The sequence below is a fragment of the Balaenoptera physalus genome (assembly GCF_965194825.1).
Source record: "Balaenoptera physalus genome assembly, chromosome: 13".
In the NCBI taxonomy this organism is placed as follows: Eukaryota; Metazoa; Chordata; class Mammalia; order Artiodactyla; family Balaenopteridae; genus Balaenoptera; species Balaenoptera physalus.
The window spans coordinates 49,868,344-49,890,304 of NC_138892.1; the positions used below are offsets into that span (position 1 = coordinate 49,868,344).

A 21,961-nucleotide genomic window follows, 5' to 3' on the forward strand; every position below is an offset into this window, starting at 1 on the left:
TTCTTGTTTGGCCTTCTTTAGCAAGAACTCCAGCTAGCCCTCAGAGTCCTCCTAAATAGTTTAGGATTTCCCCAGCATGACCTGCATATCACTCATCTTGACTCCAAAAGGTAGCAACACACCCCAAGTTGCAAGCAACTCTCTTGCAAATGTACATTTGGCAAGGTTGTTACTGTCAATGCCAATGTAGCCAGAGGGTCTGCCTTTGATAACTGTCCCGAGCGAGGCCGGCTGTCACGGCGCTTCACTGCACAGGCCATATCAACAGTCTGCCTGGACTTGAATCCCAGACCCATCACATTGCTAAAGTGTAACCTCGGCCTCTCTAGGCCTCACATTTAACATCTGTAAATTGGGGATAATATTTACTCCACAGTGGTTTTGAGAAGATGAAATGAGATAATTATATTTAAGAATGTAGCACAGTGCCTAGTACATAGTGTTTGATAAAGTTTCTGTATATTAGCAAAAACAAAACAAAATCTCACATGTCATGCCATTGAGACCCACCAGTGTACACACCCAAAATGCTGCTGCCCGAGCATTGCACCATCTCCCATTGGTATCAAAGCTGCTGTTGCCTTGGGTAACATTTCACTCAGGTGAGCCGTCAACATAATTCTCTTGATTTATGAATCTATTCACCTTCTAATTTAAGCACCCATTCTGAGTGGTGATAGAAATTTAGTGAATTTAGAGCCCTGCTCCCACTTCCCAGGTGGCATGTAGATTTCCAGGGGATTACACACCACCTTTGTGTTGCCTGGGGGTGGGGGGTGAGTGGCATCTAGTCCTTGGGTTCCCCTCACTGTGCTATACTTTCAGCATCAACAAAGCTAGCTGCTCCTTCTCCCCTGACTCCCGGTTGGAAGGTCTTTAGGACCTAGGTCTCTGACAGTACCTGTGTTTCACTCTAGACCTTCAGAGAATTTTCTGGGGCTGGCTCTGGTCCTTCACCATCACTGGCTCCACAGTGAGTGTAGTGGAAATTGCGCTATGGATGACCTGGCCACCCAGGCAGGTCTCACGACTCTTGCTCATTTCTCAAGCTCTGATAATGGGCACAGATGCACTCTCCTCAGCTCCAGATTCCCTGGTCTTATCTGGATTGTTCTGTTCACTTTCTTCTCCTTTGAGGACTCTGGCTGAGAGTTAAGACAAAGAAAGATGCAGTCCCGTTTGAGTGACCAGTATCTGCCACCACAGCTTCTTTCCAGTCCTTCTCCTTCTCCTACCCCGGGATGACCCTCGTCTCATGGTGGAGGAGGAGAAGAGAAAAGCCATGATTCTACAGTATATGCTCTCTGCCTGGAGGCCTTCGAAGGCCTATTGCTTTTGGCTCCTCAGCTATGACAGCCCTGAGTTGGGACACAAAAGACAAAGCAGAGAAGGACAAGGAAATGCTAAGTTACACAGAGATATTTAGGAAAGTGTAATTGTTGTCTGCCCCAATTTTGATAACTCATAGACTAGTCCCAGGTATCATGTATTGAGTGAGAACTTACTAGATGCCAGACGTTCCTCTACGCGCTTTGTGTATATTAATTCATTTAATCATCCTAGCAACCTAGAAGGCAGGTAGGATTTTTCCCCCCTTTTCCAGATGAAAAATGGAGGCTTGGACAAGTTAAAGAAACTTGCCCAAGGTCACTGAGGGTGTCCAGGGGAAAGGTGGAATTCTAGCCTAGGCAGTGTGGTTCTAGGGCTGGGACCTCCAGCCACCTATCCCAGATTGTGAACCAAGCAGCCCCTGTGTTTTTCCCTCAGTCTCTGATTGCAGCGCAGGGCATGAGTCTATGGCTCAGGCAGAGGACGATTGGAGCAACAGGCGTGTCAGGGTCACCCCTTTGCCCTCCCTGTCCTTGAAGCCAGTGTGCTTCTTGCACCTCCCTCTTGCTTTGGATGGAGTTACTGTACTTACTGTGTGAATCCCTCTTAGATGGCAACTCGCTATGCCTCTGTGGGCCCACCCCAGCCCTCTAGACTTCATCAGGATAGTCTGTGATACCTACTTAGAAAAGCAAAACATGGTCTAATGGAGAATACAAGCCCAGCTTCAACCACCACCCCACCATTATAGCTATGAGACATCGATCAAGTTTTTTAATTATCTCTGAGCCTTAACGATTTCATCCCTAAAATGGGGATAATTCTTCCATCATAGGGTCATTAAATGTGTGAAGGACTTAACACAGTGCCTGGAGCATGGAAAGCAAAGCACAAAGTAGATATTTGATTCCTTCTTTCGTGTAACTTTGTGATGAGCATATAGGTGCATTTTAACCTGTGGTGGCATAAACCTATTCCAGTTGCTCTGTGTGAAGCCCTCTGCTTGAGGTCCTCTTTCCTAGAGGGTCAGTCCCATTTCTGGTTATGTGCATGTCAGAAGCAATATGCTGAAAGATTCACTCTTAGCAAAGGTTTTTTCCTTAGAGAACCACTGCTCCATGTCTATTGGGTTATAACCAGGGTTAAGTCAATCAATTTTTCCCAAAAGGAACTGGACACATTATCTTAAATTAATGTGCTTAATAATAATGTGAATAACTACTATCTAGAATGAATCTATATAAATATTTATGTACCCAACTTAGGAGCACCTCAATACATTAGGCAAATGCCAACAGCCATAAAAGGAGAAATCAACAGTAGCACAATAATAGTGGGGGACTTTTAACACCCCACTTACACCAATAGACAGATTATCCAGACAGAAAATAAATAAGGAAACACAAGCTTTAAATGACACAATAGACCAGATAGACTTAATTGATATTTATAGGACATTCACCCGAAAGCGGAAGAATACACTTTTTTCTTAAGTGCACACAGAACGTTCTCCAGAATAGATCACATTGTGGGTCACAAATCAAACCTTGGAAAATTTAAGAAAATTGAAATCGTATCAAGCATCTTTTCTGACCACAACGCTATAAGATTAGAAGTCAATTACAGGAAAAAAACAGTAAAACACACAAATACATGGAGGCTAAACAGTGTGCTGCTAAATAACCAAGAGATCACTGAAGAAATCAAAGAGGAAATAAAAAAATACCTAGAAACAAATGACAACAAAAACACGATGATCCAAAAACGTATGGGACGCAGCAAAAGCAGTTCTAAGAGGGAAGTTCATAGCAATTCAAGCTCACCTCAAGAAATAAGAAAAATCTCAAACAACCTAACCTTACACCTAAAGCAACTAGAAAAAGAAGAACAACGAAAACCCAAAATTAGTAGAAAACCAAAATTAGTAGAAGGAAAGAAATCATGAAGATCAGAGCAGAAATAAATGAAATAGAAACAAAGAAAACAATAGCAAAGATCAATAAAACTAAAAGCTGGTTCTTTGAGAAGATAAACAAAATCGATAAACCGTTAGCCAGACTCATCAAGAAAAAAAGGTAGAGGACACAAATCAATAATATTAGAAATGAAAAAGAGATTACAACTGACACTGCAGAAATATAAAAGATCATAAGAGACTACTACAAGCAACTATATGTCAACAAAATGAACAAACTGAAAGAAAAGGACAAATTCTTGGAAAAGTACAACCTTCCAAGATTGAACCAGGAAGAATTAGAAAATATGAACAGACCAATCACAGGTAATGCAATTGAAACTGTAATTAAAAATCTTCCAACAAACAAAAGTCCAGGAGCAGATGGCTTCACTGGAGAATACTATCAAACGTTTAGAGAAGAGCTAACATCCATCCTTCTCAAACTCTTCCAAAAACTTGCAGAGGGAGGAACACACCCAAACTCGTTCTACAAGGCCACCATCACCCTGATACCAAAACCAGACAAAGATATCCCCAAAAAATAAAATTATAGGCCAATATCACTGATGAACATAGACGCAAAAATCCTCAACAAAATACTAGCAAACAGAATCCAACAACACATTAAAAGGATCATACACCATGATCAAGTGGGATTTTTCCCAGGGATGCAAGGATTCTTCAATATACATGAAACAATCAATGTGATACACCATATTAACAAATTGAAGAATAAAAACAATATGATCATCTCAATAGTTGCAGAAAAAGCTTTTGACAAAATTCAACACCCATTTATGATAAAAAAAAAACTCTTCAGAAAGTGGGCATACAGGGAACCTACCTCAACATAATAAAGGCCATATACAACAAACCCACAGCAAACATCATTCTCAATGGTTAAAAACTGAAAGCATTTCCTCTAAGATCAGGAACAAGACAAGGATGTCCACTCTCACCATTATTATTCAACATAGTACTGGAAGTCCTAGCCACAGCAATCAGAGAAGAAAAAGAAGTAAAAGGAATACAAACTGGAAAAGGAGAAGTAAAATTGTCACTCTTTGCTGATGACATGATACTCTACATAGAAAATCCTAAAGATGCCACCAGAAAACTACTAGAACTAATCAATGAATTTGGTAAGGTTGCAGGATACAAAATTAAATCACAGAAATCTCGTGCATTCCTATACACTAACAACAAAAGATCAGAAAGAGAAATTAAGGAAACAACCCCATTTACCATCACAACAAAAAGAATAAAATACCTAGGAATAAACCTAGAATAAACCTATCTAAGGAGGCAAAAGACCTGTACTCAGAAAACTATAAAACACTGATGAAAGAAATCAAAGATGGAGAGATATACCATGCTCCTGGATTAGAAGAATCAATATTGTGAAAATGACTATACTACCCAAGGCAATCTACAGATTCAGTGCAATCCCTATCAAACTACCAATGGCATTTTTCACAGAACTAGAACAAGAAATTTTACAATCCGTATGGAAACACAAAAGGCCCTGAATAGCCAAAGCAATCTTGAGAAAGAAAAACAGAGCTGGAGGAATCAGGCTCCCGGACTTCAGACTATACTACAAAGCTACAGTAATCAAGACAGTATGGTAGTGGCACAAAAACAGAAGTATAGATCAATGGAACAGGATAGAAAGCCCAGAGAGAAACTCATGCACATATGGTCACCTTATCTTTGGTAAAGGAGGCAAGAGTGTACAATGGAGAAAAGACAGCCTCTTCAATAAGTGGTGCTGGGAAAACTGTACAGCTACATGTAAAAGAATGAACTTAGAATACACCCTAACACCATACACAAAAATAAACTCAAAATGGATTAAAGACCTAAATGTAAGGCCAGACACTATAAAACTCTTAGAGGAAAACATAGGCGGAACACTCTATGACATAAATCACAGCAAGATCCTTTTTGACCCACCTCCTAGAGTAAGGGAAATAAAAAGAAAAATAAACAAATGGGACCTAATGAAACTTAAAAGCTTTTGCACAACAAGGGAAACCATAAACAAGACAAAAAGACAATCCTCAGAATGGGAGAAAATAGTTGCAAACGAAGCAACTGACAAAGGATTAATCTCCATAATATACAAGCAGCTCATGCAGCTCAATAACACAAAAACAAACAACCCAGTCCAAAAATGGGTGGAAGACCTAAATGGACATTTCTCCAAAGAAGACATACAGATGACCAACAAATACATGAAAAGATGCTCAAATCACTAATCATTAGAGAAATGCAAATGAAAACTACAGTGAGGTATATCACCTCACACCGGTCAGAATGGCCGTCATCAAAAAAATCTACAAACAATAAATGCTGGAGAGGGTGTGGAGAAAAGGGAATCTTCCTGCACTGTTGGTGGGAATATAAATTGATACAGCCACTATGGAGAACAGTATGGAGGTTCCTTAGAAAACTAAAAATAGAACTACCATACAACCCAGCAATCCCACTACTGGGCATATACCCTGAGAAAACCATAATTCAAAAGGAGACATGTACCACAATGTTCATTGCAGCACTATTTACAATAGCCAGGACATGGAAGCAACCTAAATGTCAATCAACAGATGATTGGATGCAGAAGATGTGGCACATATACACAGTGGAATATTACTCAGCCATAAAAAAGAACAAAACTGAGTTATTTGTAGTGAGGTGGATGGACCTAGAGTCTGTCATACAGAGTGAAGTAAGTAAGAAAGAGAAGAACAAATACCATATGCTAACGCATATATATGGAATTTTAAAAAGCAGTAGTGATGAACCTAGTGGCACGGCAGGAATAAAGACGCAGATGTAGAGAACAGACTTGAGGGCACGGGGAGGGGGAAGGGGAAGCTGGAATGAAGTGTGCGAGTAGCATTGACGTATATACACTACCAAATTTAAAATGGATGGCTAGTGGGAAGCAGCTGCATAGCACAGGGAGATCAGCTTGGTGCTTTGTGACAACCTAGAGGGATGGGATAGGGAGGCTCAAGAGGGAGGGGATATGGGGATATATGTATACATATAGCTGATTCACTTTGTTGTACAGCAGAAACTAACACAACATTGTAAAGCATTTATGCTCCAATAAAGATGTGGAAAAAATAAAATAAAAAATAAAAAAATTAAAATGAATCTATATACAAAACAGATTCACAGACATAGAAAATAAACTTATGGTTACCAAAGGGGAGAGGGAGGGAGGGACAAATTTAGGAGTATGGGATTAACAGATACAAACTACTATACATAAAAGAGATAAGCAACAAGGATTTACTGTATAGCACAGGGAATTACACCCAATATCTTGTGATAACCTATAATGGGATATAATCTGAAAAAATATATAAAACTGAGTCACTTTGCTGTACACAGCACAATGTTGTAAATCAACTATACTTCAATAAAAAATAACAGCTACGATTTGTATAGTACTCACTATGAACCAAGTACTGTGCTAAGGTTGATTTGATTTTTACAGTGTTGCGAGAAAGGAGGTCTTGTACCCATTTTACAGAACAGATCACTGAGATTTAGAGGTTAAATAACTTGTGTATAGTCATAAAGCTAGCACATGGCAGAGCTGGACTCTGAACAGTGGGGTATCCATCAGAATCCAAACCCATGCTCTCCACCACTGCTTTAAAATAATAGTAATAACAATAGAGCATAATGAGAAACTTAGTTTCTATACTCTTTTTTTTTTCCAAAAAATTGCATATTAATCCAAGTCACATGTTCCATTAAGGCTTATTATATAAGGGCAATGACAATAAAGTAGAACTGGTCTTAGTAGAACTGTTTACAAGACCAAGGAAAAGAAAGTCTAAGAGAATTTTCAATTATCTGAACATGTACTGTACAGAATCTTTGGGAAGAGGATACTTAAAGCAAATTATTGAAATTTTGTTTCCTGGTTTTATTTAAATTTTCAATGAATGTATTCACTGGGCCTCTCTAGCATACTGATAAGAGACAGTCCCCAGTTGACATCTAAATTAAAAAGTCAAAATTTCTAATAAATTCGATGCTGATTTATTTCACAATTGGTGTTCACAATGATACCCCGTAATGTGAATTCATTTGGCCCATTCACTTGGGGCTTCAGTAAGCAAACTTCCTGAGGGGGGGTAGTGGGAGTTTGGAAATTAAAAAATAACAGATTAGATTCAACAGATAATTGACACATCACTGTTTAGAAACTATTATGGCTTTAACAGAAAACAGAATCCAATACCCACACCCTTTTATAGACCTGATTAACAAGAAATTTTCTCCAAGCAGATGGAGCATGAAAATTGTTGCCCCTTGGAATCAGTTGTCTAAAACTGAGTTTAATATTTTCATTTGGTTTTCCACTGTTATTATTATTATTGCCATTTTAACTTATGCATTACAGCCATAGCATATGCCTCTGGGTACAAGAGGCAAGAAAAACTCAATTTTAGTGTTTGTCTTATTTGCACTTCACTTGAAGCAAGTTGGTTTGCCACATGGAGTGAATAAAGCTGTCATGTTATTTTTTTCAAAAAAGAACACAATAATTATAATAGACTATGCATTCATTACTGAGTAGATTAATTTTTTTCTTCCATTGAATGGCATGAAAAGGGGGATAATTTCAAACTGAATTGTGCCTGGTGAATCATGATGCACATTTCCAACCTAGGCATATATTGGGTCCTGGCTTTTCTACCAGTGTTTTCCAAACATGTTATCTTTTGAAGAATATTACAGGCACCCCTCAGAGATACTGTGGGTTTGGTTCCAGACCACCGCAATAAAGCAAATATAGCAATAAAGCGGGTCACACAATTTTTTAGTATCCCAGTGCATATAAAAGTTATGTTTACACTATATTGTAGTCTATTAAGTGAGCAATAGTATTATGTCTAATAAAAACCCAATTCACATAACTTAATTTGAAAATATTGTATTGCTAAAAAAAGTGCTAACCATCATCTGAGCCTTTGGCAAGGTGGAATCTTTTTGCTGGTGGAGGGTCTTGCCTCAGTGGTGATGGCTGCTGACTGATCAGGTGATGGCTGCTGAAGGGTGGGGTGGCTGTGGACATTTCTTAACAGAAGACAGCAATGACGTTTGCCGCGTGGATCAACTCTTCCCTTCATGAACGATTTCTCTGTAGCATCTATGCTGTTCTATAGCATTTTACCAACAGAACTTTCAAAATTGGAGTCAAAGCAGCAGCAGGGTTTGAGAAGATTATCAACTAAGTTTATGTAATATTTCAACAATCTTTATAGCGTCTTTACCAGGAATAGATTCCATCTCCAGAAACTACTTTCTTTGCTCATCAGTAAGAAGCAACTCCTCATCCCTTCAAGTTTTATCATGAGATTGCAGCAATTCAGTCGCATCTTCGGGCTCCACTTCTAATTGTAGTTCTCTTGCTATTCCCACCACATCTTCAGTTTCTTCCTCCACTGAAGTCTTGAACCCCTCAGAGTCACCCATAAGGGTGGGAATCAACTTCTTCCAAACTCCTGTTAATGTTGATATTTTGACCTCTTCCTATGAATCACAAATGTTCTTAATGTTATCTAGAATGGTGAGCCCTTTGCAGAAGGTTTTCAATTGACTTTGCCCAGATTCATCAGAGGAATCACTAAAGCCTTAGGAAATGTATTTCTTAAATAATAAGACTTGAAAGTCAAAATTACTCCTTGATCCATGGGCTACAGAATGGATGTTATGTTAGGAGGCATGAAAACAACATGAATCTTGCACATCTCCATCAGAGCTCTTGGGTGACCAGGTGCATTGTCAATGAACAGTGATTTTTTGAAAGAAATCTTGTTTCTGAGCAGTAGATCTCAACAGTGGACTTAAAATATTCGGTAACCATGTTGTCAACAGATGTGCTGAAATCCAGGCTTTGTTGTTCCATTTATAGAACACAGGCAGAGTAGACTAAGCATAACTCTTAAGGGCCCTAAGATTTTCTCAATGGTAAATGATCATTGGCTTCAGCTTAAAGTCACCAGTGCATTAGCCCCGAGAGTCAGCCTGTCTTTTGAAGCTTTGAAGCCAAGCATTGACTTCTCCTCTCTAGCTAGTCCTAGATTGCATCTTCTTCCAGCGTAAGACTGTTTAGTCTACATTGAAAATCTGTAACCACCTTAATTATCCAGCGTAAGACTGTTTAGTCTACATTGAAAATCTGTAACCACCTTAATTATCTTAACTAGATCTTCTGGATAACTTGCTGCAGTTTCTACATCAGCATTTGCTGCTTCAGTTTTCACTGTGATGTCATGGAGACAGCTTCTTTCCTCAAACCTCATGAACCAATCTCTGCCAGCTTTCAACTTTTCTTCTGCAGCTTCCTCATGTCTCTTAGCCTTCATAGGAGAGAGTTAGGGCTTTGCTCTAAGTTTTGTTTCAAGGAAATGTTGTTGCTCGTCTGATCTTCTATCCAGGCCACTAAAACTTTCCCCAGATCATCAATAAAGCTCTTTCACTTTTGTATCATTTGGGTTCACTGGAGTAGCACTTTAAATTTCCTTCAAGAACTTTTCCTTTTCATTCACAACTTGGCTAACTGTTAGGCCAAAAGCTAGGCCTCTTGAACCAATCTTGGCTTTCAACATGCCTTCCTTACTAAGCTTAATCATATCTAGCTTTTGATTTAAAGTGAGAGACATGCGACTCTTTATTTGAACACTTAGAGGCGATTGTAGGGTTATTAATTGGCCTAATTTCAATATTATTGTGCCTCAGAGAATAGGGAGGCCCGAGGAGAGGAAGCGAGATGGGGAAATGGCAGGTCATTAGAGCAGTCAGAACACATACATATATTCATTAAGTTTGCTGTTGTATATGGTCATGGTTCATGGCACCCCAAAACAATTACAATAGTAACATCAAAGATCACCAGTCACAGATCACCATAACAAATATCATAATAGTAATTTAAAAGCTTGAAATATTGTGAGAATTACCAAAATGTGACACTGAGACACGAAGTAAGCAAATACCGTCGGAAAAATGGTGCCAATAGACTTGCTTGATGCAGGGTTGCCACAAACCTTCAGTTTAAGAAAATGCAGTATCTGCAAAACACAAAGCAAGGTCTGGCTGTACTCAGGATGCAACAAAAAGATGTTGTCTGGCTTATATATACTAATTTTCTGCAGGAAAATGTAAATTAAAATATAACCTTTGACTCCCAGAAAGTACTCTATGTTAAATATTCGGCTTTCTTCATTTCTTGGGGACTTGAATTCTCTCTTCCTTTCTTCTCTTTTTACATTGTCTCCTTTACATTCTCAGCTACCATCTAGCCATTGCCAAATCCTTCTTTATATGTTAGAGATCTTAGCTATGTTCATACCAGGATTCAGACATGCCTGGCCCTGCCAGGAGGTTCACTGTGGTCGGCCCCTCAGAGCCCTGTTTGCATGAAGTATTGAGATCTCCCTAGGAAATAGCTCATTATAAGAGTGGAGAGAGTGGAGGGGAAGATGTTTGTTTCAAGATAATGGGACAGGGTTGGAGGAAAGGGTCATTCGGGCAAAACATGATCATTCAGATCATTCATTCCCCATTCAGTGGAGTGGAGACTATAAGTAAAAACCTTTTAAGAGCTGTTTTACCAAAAATATCTTTAGACAGTGAGAGCACAAAGAATCATTTTCGGTAATGTAGGTAACACATGGTCATATAATAATTAATGTGTATTGTACACTTCCTAATCACAGAACACTTACCATATATAATCTTAATCAAACACATTTTCATAATCATCACAGTGACCCTATGATATGGTCATTTTTTTTTCCATTTTATAGATAAACTATAGAGGAGATATAAATATATCTTGCCTATGGACATGCAGCTAAAAAGTGGCAGATGCAAGATTCTAACTCAAATCTCTGATTTTAAAATGTACACTCTCAGCTACATTGCAGTACTGTCTTCCACCAAGACAAACTGGGGCACATTGGAACGCGGAACAGAAACTGTGGGCTGTAGAAGTCATTCATGTGTGCCGATGTCTGCGGTGTAAGATGGGAGAGTAGCAGACCACTCAGTATGGGAACCGACACCTTCTGGCCCTAGTCACAAGCCTCTCGTGGGCTTCTGGGCAACCTCTTAGCTGCTAAGACAGGAGGAAAGTGGTTCCTGGCAGATGGTAGCCTAGATGACAGCTTTGAGAATACAAGTGAAGTAACTCCTAGGTTTCCAGAATAATTAGAGGGAAATTCAAAAGCATTTGAAGTTCTGGTAGAGTAAACTGGGGACAGAATAAAATGAATTCTGTTTTGTTACCACTTTATGACTCTATTTTTAACCTCTGACTGGTTAGGCCTAGAGAAATAGGTTACGCTAAGAACCCCCCAAGTCAGGATTTATCTGATATTGAAACAAGGAAAATGGCCCCTCGTTTTTACATTTTGATGCTTCTTAATGTCAGTTTGTGACTTCTGGGAGAGAGAGAGAACAACTCTGGTTTGCTCTGTTTAATTCCCTTTGAGCTTACTGAGGAACAGGACAATTTCTGCCTCTTTTCCCCCTAACCTCAATTATTATTCAAAAACAATTGCCAGCTACAGATCCTTTACCAAATGAAAAAAGTGCTCAGTCACTAAGCACATTTGGAACACTGACTCTGAACAAGAGGCACAGAGCAAGGTCCTGGGGCCTTCAAAGATGACTAAGCTGTGGTTCACTCCTCTTAAGCAATTTCATTCTTGTGGGAGACGGACAGGTATGTAACTCATCACACGCAAGACAGAATTAAACAGCTAAGTGGAGGCCAAGTAACAATGCTTGAGGCATTGAGTGCCGTTTGTGCACAGGGACTTGGCCCCTGTTCTCCATCAATACTGGCTATGTTTGGGGTAAGCACTATTTCACATGATTCTTCCTGGCTTTCCCACTCCATTCCTTCAGTTATTTCATCCATCATGGTCTCTTTCTATAGACACTTCCTTTCTCCCCTTCCAAATCTTTTCTCAGACACCCACTAAAATTACTGAGCTCCTCAGAACCACCTTAAAATCAAGCTACTAATGACACATTCTTGCCAACCGTTACTCTTTAGGTCCATCTGTCTTCTTGTCTGCTCAGAAGAGTCCAAAAGTATTTCTCGATCTTTCACAGTCTTTACACCACATGGGGGAAATGCATTAAAGCTAGTTAATAAGACCACAGACTAAGGGCAAAGCACTAAGATCGACTTTTATGTGCCCAGTTACCACCTAAGATGTCAACTATGCACCAGGGGGTTCATAATGAGTGTGTGAGAGAGAGCGTCTTTGAAATGGTTTGGCCTTTTCTCTCTCCTTTATAACCCGGTGTCTATCCTACTCTACTGAAGAAGCACCTACAAAATGCAGAAGAGAACAGCAGTAAGGAAAAACCTTCATGATAGCCAGGGTTTGTCTGTTCACTGCTTTATCTCTACTACCTAACACATAGGACTAAATGAGTATTTGCTGAAAGAGAGAGAGGGAGATTGAGTTAAACATTGGACTTGGCTTGTACTAGATGAACTCCAAGGTCCCTTCTTACTGAGATTTTATGACCGAGTAAGAGGGAGAACTTAAATTTGAAAAACTACATTAAACTCATCAGGTTGCATTGTTTCCTAGACCGTCCTCTCTGTATACACAGATTGCTAAGCAATGTGATGGCCAACATTGAGATCAAGTCAGGGAGAATAGAATCAAGGCAACGGAAAGAATTTCAAAAGGCCATTTATTTTATCCCCAGTTGGCAACTAAGTCATTCCGTAAAAAGATGTAGGATGATATAATGGAAAGAGCACAGGCTTTGGAGCCAAACAGAGCTGGGTTTGAATTCCTATTCTGCTGCTCACAAGCTGCATGTCTTCGGGCAGTTTAACAGCTTTGAGCCTCTGTTTCCTCTTTTATAAAATACAAACTATAAGAAAATATCTTAGAGGGTTTTGTGGCTTGCACAGAATGACACATAGAAGGACCTCAAATTATGTTAGTTCCATTTCTTCCCAAAAATCTATGCACATAATTAAATATTTAACAGGTATGCCTCACTTTCCCTTAGGATAGCAGCATCTTACAAATTCCTAGTCTTAATTCTACAAATTTTGTAATTCTGGTCTTTACCTTTTTTGTTTTACTTACTTTTGGTTGGAATTTCAGTTGAAAAATATCACTATTGCCAAATCTCCATTTGTACAATAAGCTTTCATAAACTCAAAGATCAGTGTCAAGTCCCTTGTGTGTCTGTTGTAAAACCCAGCACTCACTCCTCATTTGTCAGAGGTTTTTGAAGAAACGAATTCTTTTAAACACCTAGGTTATCACAAGGTCTTAACCTGCTCTGAGACAGGAACTAGTTTTCACTCTACCAGGCAGAACCTCAAACATTAATAGGAATTCTAAGTGTGGAAGAAATATATCAGTGCTGGAATAAAAGAAGACATGTATTATCTCCTTCTACTAAATGAAGGTTAAACTCTCTCCAAAGACTCAAGTTTAAAATAGTTATTATGCAGCCAGTCAACCTGCAAGGTGACAGGAGACAGAAGAATCTTTGCTTCTAATGGGAAGTGTTTAAAAATGGAGTAAAATCTTCTAGACCAGGGACTGAGTCTTAATCCTTGGTGATTCTCCAGGACCAGGGTCATGCCTGGCACCCAATACTAACCAGAAATCTCCATTACGCCAAATTAAAATAACTTTGTCACCTCCATAAAAACTATAAGACTATACAGTAGTACTTTTAAATAGAAAACCAGAAAATATAGAAGTTAAAACCTAATAATATTAATGTTGTAATTATTATTTTTAAAATGGACTTGCTATTTCCTTAAGAAGAATGTTCCCCTTTTAAGCCAAGAATATCACTTTATTTTTTTTTAAAGCCATTGAAAAAATATTTCAAAGGCTGTTAGTTCTGGGTCATAAGCCACTAACTCTTTTCTGGCTCCAATTAAAAATACTCAGTAAGATTTACCAAAAAATGGATTTGTCTCTGTGGAATAGATTCATTACTCTGTGCTTCTGCTTGCAGTAGACAGAGCCATTCTACTGTGTTTGCTCCAGAGCTGCCATTTCCTTTGGCTGACATTCATTCACGTATACATAGCAATGAACAGTTTTCATAAATGCATGAGGGAAACTTATTTAAAGCATAAAATACTCCAAATATGTCAAAGTCCTCTGTCGTGCAACTCAGTAAGAATGCTGGTAACTACCTTATGGGGTTGCAGTGCAGTGTAAGTGGGATAATGAATAGAAGTCACTCAACATATGTCTGGGACATAGAAAGTAGTTGGTACCAACTTAATGTTATCAGTAATCATAGGAGCAGAGTAGTAAAGACAAGATGTTCATCTATCAAGCAGGCCTGAGTTCAAATCCCAGCTCAACCACTTTACAGCTATGTGATTGGGGGCAAGTTTTTTAATCTCTCTAAGCCTTAGTTTTTCCATTTACAAAACCTGGACACTGAGGGCACGTACCTAAAAGCATTTCTGAGAGAGTTAAATTAAAAGAATTTAGCACAATGTGGTATGTCGCTTGGTATGTGTTCAGTAAATGCCTTTTATTGCTGTAATCATTGTTAATAATAATAATTATTTTTGTCTGTATTTTTCTCCAGGGGAAAATGGTTAATAAACTATATATCAAGAAAAATACTCAGTAAAACGCTCTGTAACATTCTATCTCTGAATACTTTAGGTAGCATGGTAGTATAAATAATTCTCTTTTATTAATTTTTATTTATTTAATTGAAGTACAGTTGACTTACAATATATTAGTTTCATGTATAAAACAGTGATTCAATATTTTTCCATCAATATATTGTACTCCATCTAAAATTATTATAAAATATTGGCTATATTACCTGTGCTGTATATTACATCCTTGTATCTTATTTTATACATAATAGTTTGTACCTCTTAATTCTTTTCACCAATCTTACCCCTCCCTCCACCCCTCTCCCCACTGATAACCACTAGTTTGTTCTCTGTATCTTCGAGTCTGCTTCTGTTGTTATATTTGTTCATTCGTTTTATTTTTCAGATTCCATGTATAAGTGAAAACATGGTGTTTGTCTTTGCCTGGCTTATTTCACTAAGCATAGTACTCTCCAGGTCCATCCACAATGTTGCAAATGGCAAAATTTCACTTTTTTTATAGCTGAGTAATATTCCTGTGTGTGTGTATACATATATATGTATACACACACACACACACATACATACATATGTGTTTATATATCTGTCTTCTTTATCCATTCTTCTGTTGATGGACAGTTAGGTTGTTTCCATAGCTTGGCTATTGTAAGTGAAGCTGCTATGAATACTGGGGGGCATATATCTTTTCAAATTAGTGTATTCATTTTCTTCATATACATACCCAGGAATGCAGTTGCTGGATCATATAATAGTTCTATTTTTAGCTCTTTAAGGAACCAGTAATGCTCTATTTCTTGATCTGGGTGATGACATAGTTCAGGTATTACCCTTAACACTCAGGGACATGTTTAAAATCACATGAAATTCAATAGTAAACAATACAACAAAATTCTATCATATTCTACTTTGTTGAAGTTCATCTTTGGCATATAAAACATCATAACGATGTACTGATTCAACCTAATGTGGGGAAAATACACATAACTGTTGAATGAACTAGTATATCCTGTAGCCCCATACAACCTGCACTAAAACATCTCCTTTTCTTCCCTCAACTATAGCTCATTTGTATGACCAATGATGAGTTTGGCTCCACAGCCCTCAAAAACTCTTGAGGTTTTCCCATCATATATTTCATCTTTGGAGCTCTAAGACATTTTACAAGCTAATTCACATGACCCCTCAGAGATTGAGAACTAATTAATATAGGACATTAGTGACATTTTAAGGTCCCAGGCCCCACTTTATTCTAAGGGTTTGAAAGGCTACTGTTTAATGACAACTGTTCCATTCTCAGAGATTTCCCCTTTGTGATAGAGAGGCAGCTGCAGTAACCTCAGAATGTGCTCCTCATGTTTAAATACAACCCCCAAAACCATGCCTCTCATTTCCAAAAGTTGTAAGAAATATTTCAACGGCATCTCGATGGCATTGGCTTGGCCACATGTCTATTTCTAAACCAATCCTGTGGACAGGAGAATATGAGGCTTTGTGTGGCCAAGCTTGGCTGGGATACCATCCCTAGGCCAGGGTTAAAGGCAGCTCCACCAGGACCATATATAGTGAGAGTGGCAAGTGATAGATTCCCAGTTAACTGGGGATGGACTGGATTATGATTGGCCCAAAACTAACAAATGTCTACGACTCTAGGGAAGGTCGATGAGCCATTGGGAGATAGAATAACAAGACTAGGACTCTTTAGTTAGGAAAGATGGAAGCTAAGAAACCACCTAATGGAAATCTTTAAAACCATAAACATTTTATATGGATGAATATCAAACCCTTAATTATTATAATAAAAATGCCAGTTTTGAAATTTTGAAGGTTATTTCAGGAGTAAGAAGGGAGAAACACCCAAAACTCCCATGACTCCCTTTGAAATATGAGCCACATGACCCTCTAATGCAATCGGTGTGTCTCCTGAGCCTGGGTTGTCCACCAGCCTCAATCTCATTCAACTGAACTAGCATGGGACTGCTTTACATGCCGTTTTAAATCTTTGGAAAAGTTTAGGGATTAAGTAAAGCAGAAAGACACAACTGGACTATAAAGAAAAAATGTTTTCCATTATTTCATTTCCACATCCAACAGAGAGAAGAAAATGCAGCTGTAATCCGCAGACATGAACCAAGAGAGTGAGAAAAACATGATGCAAAATTTGAGGAAATGGTGCTTGAGACCAAAAACAAACCAAACAAATGGTGGTGTTTTAGAGCCAAACATTTATATTCAAATTTTTTGTTTTTAATTTTTCAAGTTATAACACATATAAAATAATTATATATTAAATAAAATATTATGTGTTGTTATTATACATAGCCTCCTAGTTGACAGTTGACTATTTGATAAGCCCTTTTGCTTCCTTTCCATCTTACTCTGTTGAAGTAAGTCTGATAAAGTTTGATTTATTCACTGTAGGTTATTTTCTCAAAAAAAGCTAGGAATCCTTAAAAATGTAAATGTGTCCTTTGGGCAGGCTTCATTTTCTTTTCTTTTTTCCTGGGGTATTATTGTGCTTTCCCAGTGACTTAACCACCAAGGAATGATAAAAAGAATGATCTGTTTCAAACACTTGTGGCTCATTATGGGGACTGAGGGACAAAGTTGAAATAAAAGGTCACAATGAGGTTTGATTGTTCTTTGTGTTCTGTCACAGACAGGAATAAAGGCACACCTTGGAGAAGAAACTGTATAGGAAACTGTAAAAGAAACTTTCCTTTGTAAGTTATGCAAAAAGCACAGATAATGTGCATTTACAGAAAATAAATGTCTTCAGGGTATCAAACATGGTTCCAAACTGTGCCAAGAAAATTTGAAACAAAAGCTTTTAAAAAATATATGGATGCTACATTTCTAGAAGTTTAGGATCTATGAACCCAGGATACACTTTTTTTTCATGGATTTGGGGTCTGTGTGGGGCAGACACTCACTGCCTTGCTCACCTGTGCCCACTGACCTGATCAAAGGTGTGCCAAGAGTAAAACTAGATTTGCTCACGCTACCAAACAGCTATCTATGGGACTCATTCTCTGTGTCAGAAATACAACACTGACCAAGAGAAAGCCTTTGCCTAGTGGAAAGTCTAGTAGGAAGACAGAAATTCAATAAAAAATATTGAACTGTGATTGTAGTAAGAGTCACAGGGCTTCCCTGATGGTGCAGTGGTTAAGAATCCGCCTGCCAATGCAGGGGACACGGGTTCGATCCCTGGTCTGGGAAGATCCCACATGCTGTGGAGCAACTAAGCCCGTGCGCCACAACTACTGAGCCTGCGCTCTAGAGCCCGCAAGCCACAACTACTGAGCCCGCAAGCCACAACTACTGAGCCCGCGTGCCACAACTACTGAAGCCCGCGCGCCTAGAGCCCGTGCTCCACAACAAGAGGCCACTGCAATGAGAGGTCCGTGCACCGCAACGAAGAGTAGCCCCCGCTCACCACAACTAGAGAAAGCCCACGCACAGCAACGAAGACCCAACGCAGCCAAAAATAAATAAATAAATAAATTTACAAAAAAAAAAAAAAGAGACACGAAGTATAAGCAAGGGTGTGACTGAAGTGTGTCCAACTAGGATATCAGAGTGGTCTGGGATAGAAGGAGGGACATCCAGGTTGCCTCTTGAAAGAGTTAGATGGGGCATGAAAATGGCAAGAAGAGAAAGCAGTAATATCTCAAGCAGAGGGAACTACATCTTCCAAGGTTCTCAGATGGAAAGGAACACGATGTGTTCCATAAGCTAAAAGAAGACCCACAGGAAGAAGGCAGGGTGAGGGTGAGGACTGAAACTGGAAAGGTAAGTAGAGGCAGAACACATGGCATCTTGACAGAGTGAGGATCTGAAGCTTTAGAAACTAACAACAGTGGAAATCCATGGGAGAGGTGGTGGGTTGGTTTTTGTTTTTTCCCCAAGTGCATGTCATTGTCAAATTTTTTATTTTGAATGATCCCCTTTTTCACAATTTGGGGAATCAACTGGAAAGGTATACATACAGGTATAGGGAGACCATTTGTGTTTATCATTGTGGTCCAGAAGCTGATGGTGGTGACTTTGCCCACTAGTGGTGGCAAAGTTGATAGAGAGAAACAGAAGGGTTTGAAAGATATTTAGGAGGCGGAGTCTATAATTTAGTGGGCTGAAAGGAGGTAGGTGCCTGGCATTGGGACCTCCAAAGGCAGAGGATGTTTTAGGAGAGATTGAGTTCAGTTCTTAAAATGTTGTTTGTGTCATATCCAGGTGGAGAAAGGAGTTGACAGTTGGGCCTGGGATGCAGTGGAAAAGTCTAAACTAGTTATATTTGCAAATTTATTTAGTAAACACTTTCAAATGCTTACTAATTACCAGTCACTATCTAAGCACTTTACGAATATTGTTTAATCTTCCTAACAGCCCTCTGAGGGAAGTACAACTGTTAAATCCATTTTACCTATGAGAGAACTGAGGCCCAGAGTTATTAGAGTCGCCCAGCTAGGTCATGAGCCAGAATTCAAACCTGGGGCCATCTGGCTCCAGAGTCCACACTAACCACTAGGCTGCCGGATGGAGCCCAGGAATAGAGTAGGTGTGGGTGAGCTGTAGACTAATAAGAGGAGAGAACAGAGCCCTGAGGAACTCAAACTATTAAAGGTCGGGAGAGGAGAGTGAACTGGCAGAGGAGACCAATCACTTGCACAAATCCGTGAGGCCCATTTATCCCGGCAGGTCTGTCCAGCAAGGCTCACACTCTGAAGTCAGCAGATCCCACAGGGGAGTCAGACAGTCCTCATCTCCATTAGCCTGGACACGCTCCCCACCAGCTCCCAAGTCTGAGGTTTATCCTGCTTGAGAAACCAGGACAGAGCTACCACGCCACTTTCTAAACTCTGCACGATTGGTGTTCCTCCAAGGCTGACTCTTTTGCCAATAACTTGACTTGTATTATTTTTAGTAAAGTACCATGTAGCAAGCTGTTTCTTAAAATATTTCCAGTCTGGAGTGCTGTCAAGACAAAAATCAAAAAAGAAGAAAACTGGGAGTGGAGGGTGACAGCTGAAAGAGAAAAAGAATAATGAAAGAGGTTGGAGGAGCCACCCCCCAAAACTGTTGAGGAAAGAACATAATCTTCTAAGTGAGAAGGCTGGAAAGCCATCAACACATTCCAGTCAGGCTTAATCTCAAGGGACTGCCACCCACTCCTGCCCATATCATTCCTAAGTAAGCAATTACCCGGTTCCTTTTCAGTGATGATGTTAGTTAGTTGGTTCCTACTCCCAGTAGAATTTCACAGTACCTCGGCATCTGAAAGCTGTGTAGCGTCAAATTTAAGAGCACAAGCTTTGGAACCGGCATGGTGTGTGTGAATTCTGGCTCTGTGCTAAATGTATGACTTCAGGAAGTTACTTATCTATGGCCTCAGTTTCCTCATCTGTAAAATGGGGATGATAACAACACCTACTTCATAGGATTCTCGTGAAATATCTGATCTAGTATCTGACGCACAGTGTAAATACTCAAGATGCATGAATTAACCTTCTTATTTTTATTATTATTAGAAGGGCTGGTGCTCTCCAAATGCTTTTAGCAACATAAAACCATGGTATTTTCAAGAGTACCAAGATACTGTATTAATAGTCACTCATGGTCACAAGCCATTAAAGGAGGGTTTTTAAACTTAATTTGAGCAGTACAAGTTGAAAGACTCTCAACTATTGTTTGTATCAGGGAGCATTCAGTCAGAGAAACAGAAAGATTGTGTGCGTGTTCACACATGCATGTGTGTGGAAAGAGACAGACAGACAAACTGATATTTGTCATAGAGATTTGACTTTATGCAACTGTGGGATCTGGTTCGTCAGTCTCTGTAAGTCTGTTGCTTCCTGTCTGAGACTGGAGCTTGAAGCCACAGGTCAGGCCGGCAGGAAGGGAAGATGGATGTAGAGTCAGGGAGAGCAGGGACAGCCTGGAACCCACAAATATGAGCTGGAGCCCCCGAGGACAGACTGAGACTTACCTCAGTTCTCGTTACCTCTGGCCGTGATTACATGGCTGCCCTGCAGCAGTGGGGCCCCTCAGTCAAGGGACTGAACACACACAAATGGTCCAGGAGTCAGATACGCTAAGGAAGGCTCAGGAAGAAGGAAGGCAGTTGTAGGCCCACGTGCTGCTTCATGTGAATGAGGTGAGGAAGCAAATAGATAACAGTGTGTGTAAACTACAAAATGGTGGTTGCCTCACTTTGCCCTCTAAATATCCCGTTAAAATCTCTTCCCGTATGCTAGCACATATATATGGAATCTAAAAAAAAAAAAAAAAAAGGTTATGAAGAGCCTAAGGGCAGGACAGGAGTAAAGACGCAGACATAGAGGATGGACTTGAGGACACAGGGAGGGGGAAGGGTAAGCTGGGACGAAGTGAGAGAGTGGCATGGACATATATACACTCCCAAATGTAAAATAAATAGCTAGTGGGAAGCAGCTGCATAGCACAGGGAGATCAGCTTCGTGCTTTGTGACCACCTAGAGGGGTGGGATAGGGAGGGTGGGAGGGAGGGAGACGCAAGAGGGAGGGGATATGGGGATATATGTATACGTATAGCTGATTCACTTTGTTATACAGCAGAAACTAACACACCATTGTAAAGCAATTATACTCTAATAAAGATGTTAAAAAATTTTTTTAATTAAAATAAATAAATAAAATCTCTTCCCACCCCAAATGGAAAGGGAATTCCGGGAAATGTCATTCAGCTGAGCCAATTGTTGATACATTACAAAACCACTGAAGGGCCCTTGCCATAGATATTTGCTAAACTGCCCAGTGCTGTGCCTACTGTTTTACCTTCCTTATCTAATCCATTTTCACCACAGCCCCACAAGTCTGTCTGTCTATCACAAGTGAGGAAACTGAGGACAAGAATTCCTCTTGGGTAACTTGGCCAAGGTCAGATGAGAGTTATATAAATAAGTGATGAAATGCACAGCTAAGTTTTGGAGTTAGTGTCTGCATTAACCAGATTT

At 39.5% G+C, this 21,961-nt stretch overlaps 2 long non-coding RNA genes across 2 annotated transcripts in view; one reads left to right on the forward strand and one right to left on the reverse strand.

Moving 5' to 3' along the window:
• LOC309642043 overlaps nt 1-21,961 on the forward strand; it is a 371,803-nt gene that overhangs the window by 61,650 nt on the left and 288,192 nt on the right. The window lies entirely within an intron of this gene.
• Nucleotides 8,529-20,606, reverse strand: LOC309642044. The gene is made up of 2 exons (XR_014252933.1): nt 9,508-20,606; nt 8,529-9,455 (listed from the first exon to the last, which is right to left on the reverse strand). It is a non-coding gene; the product is annotated as an uncharacterized lncRNA (long non-coding RNA).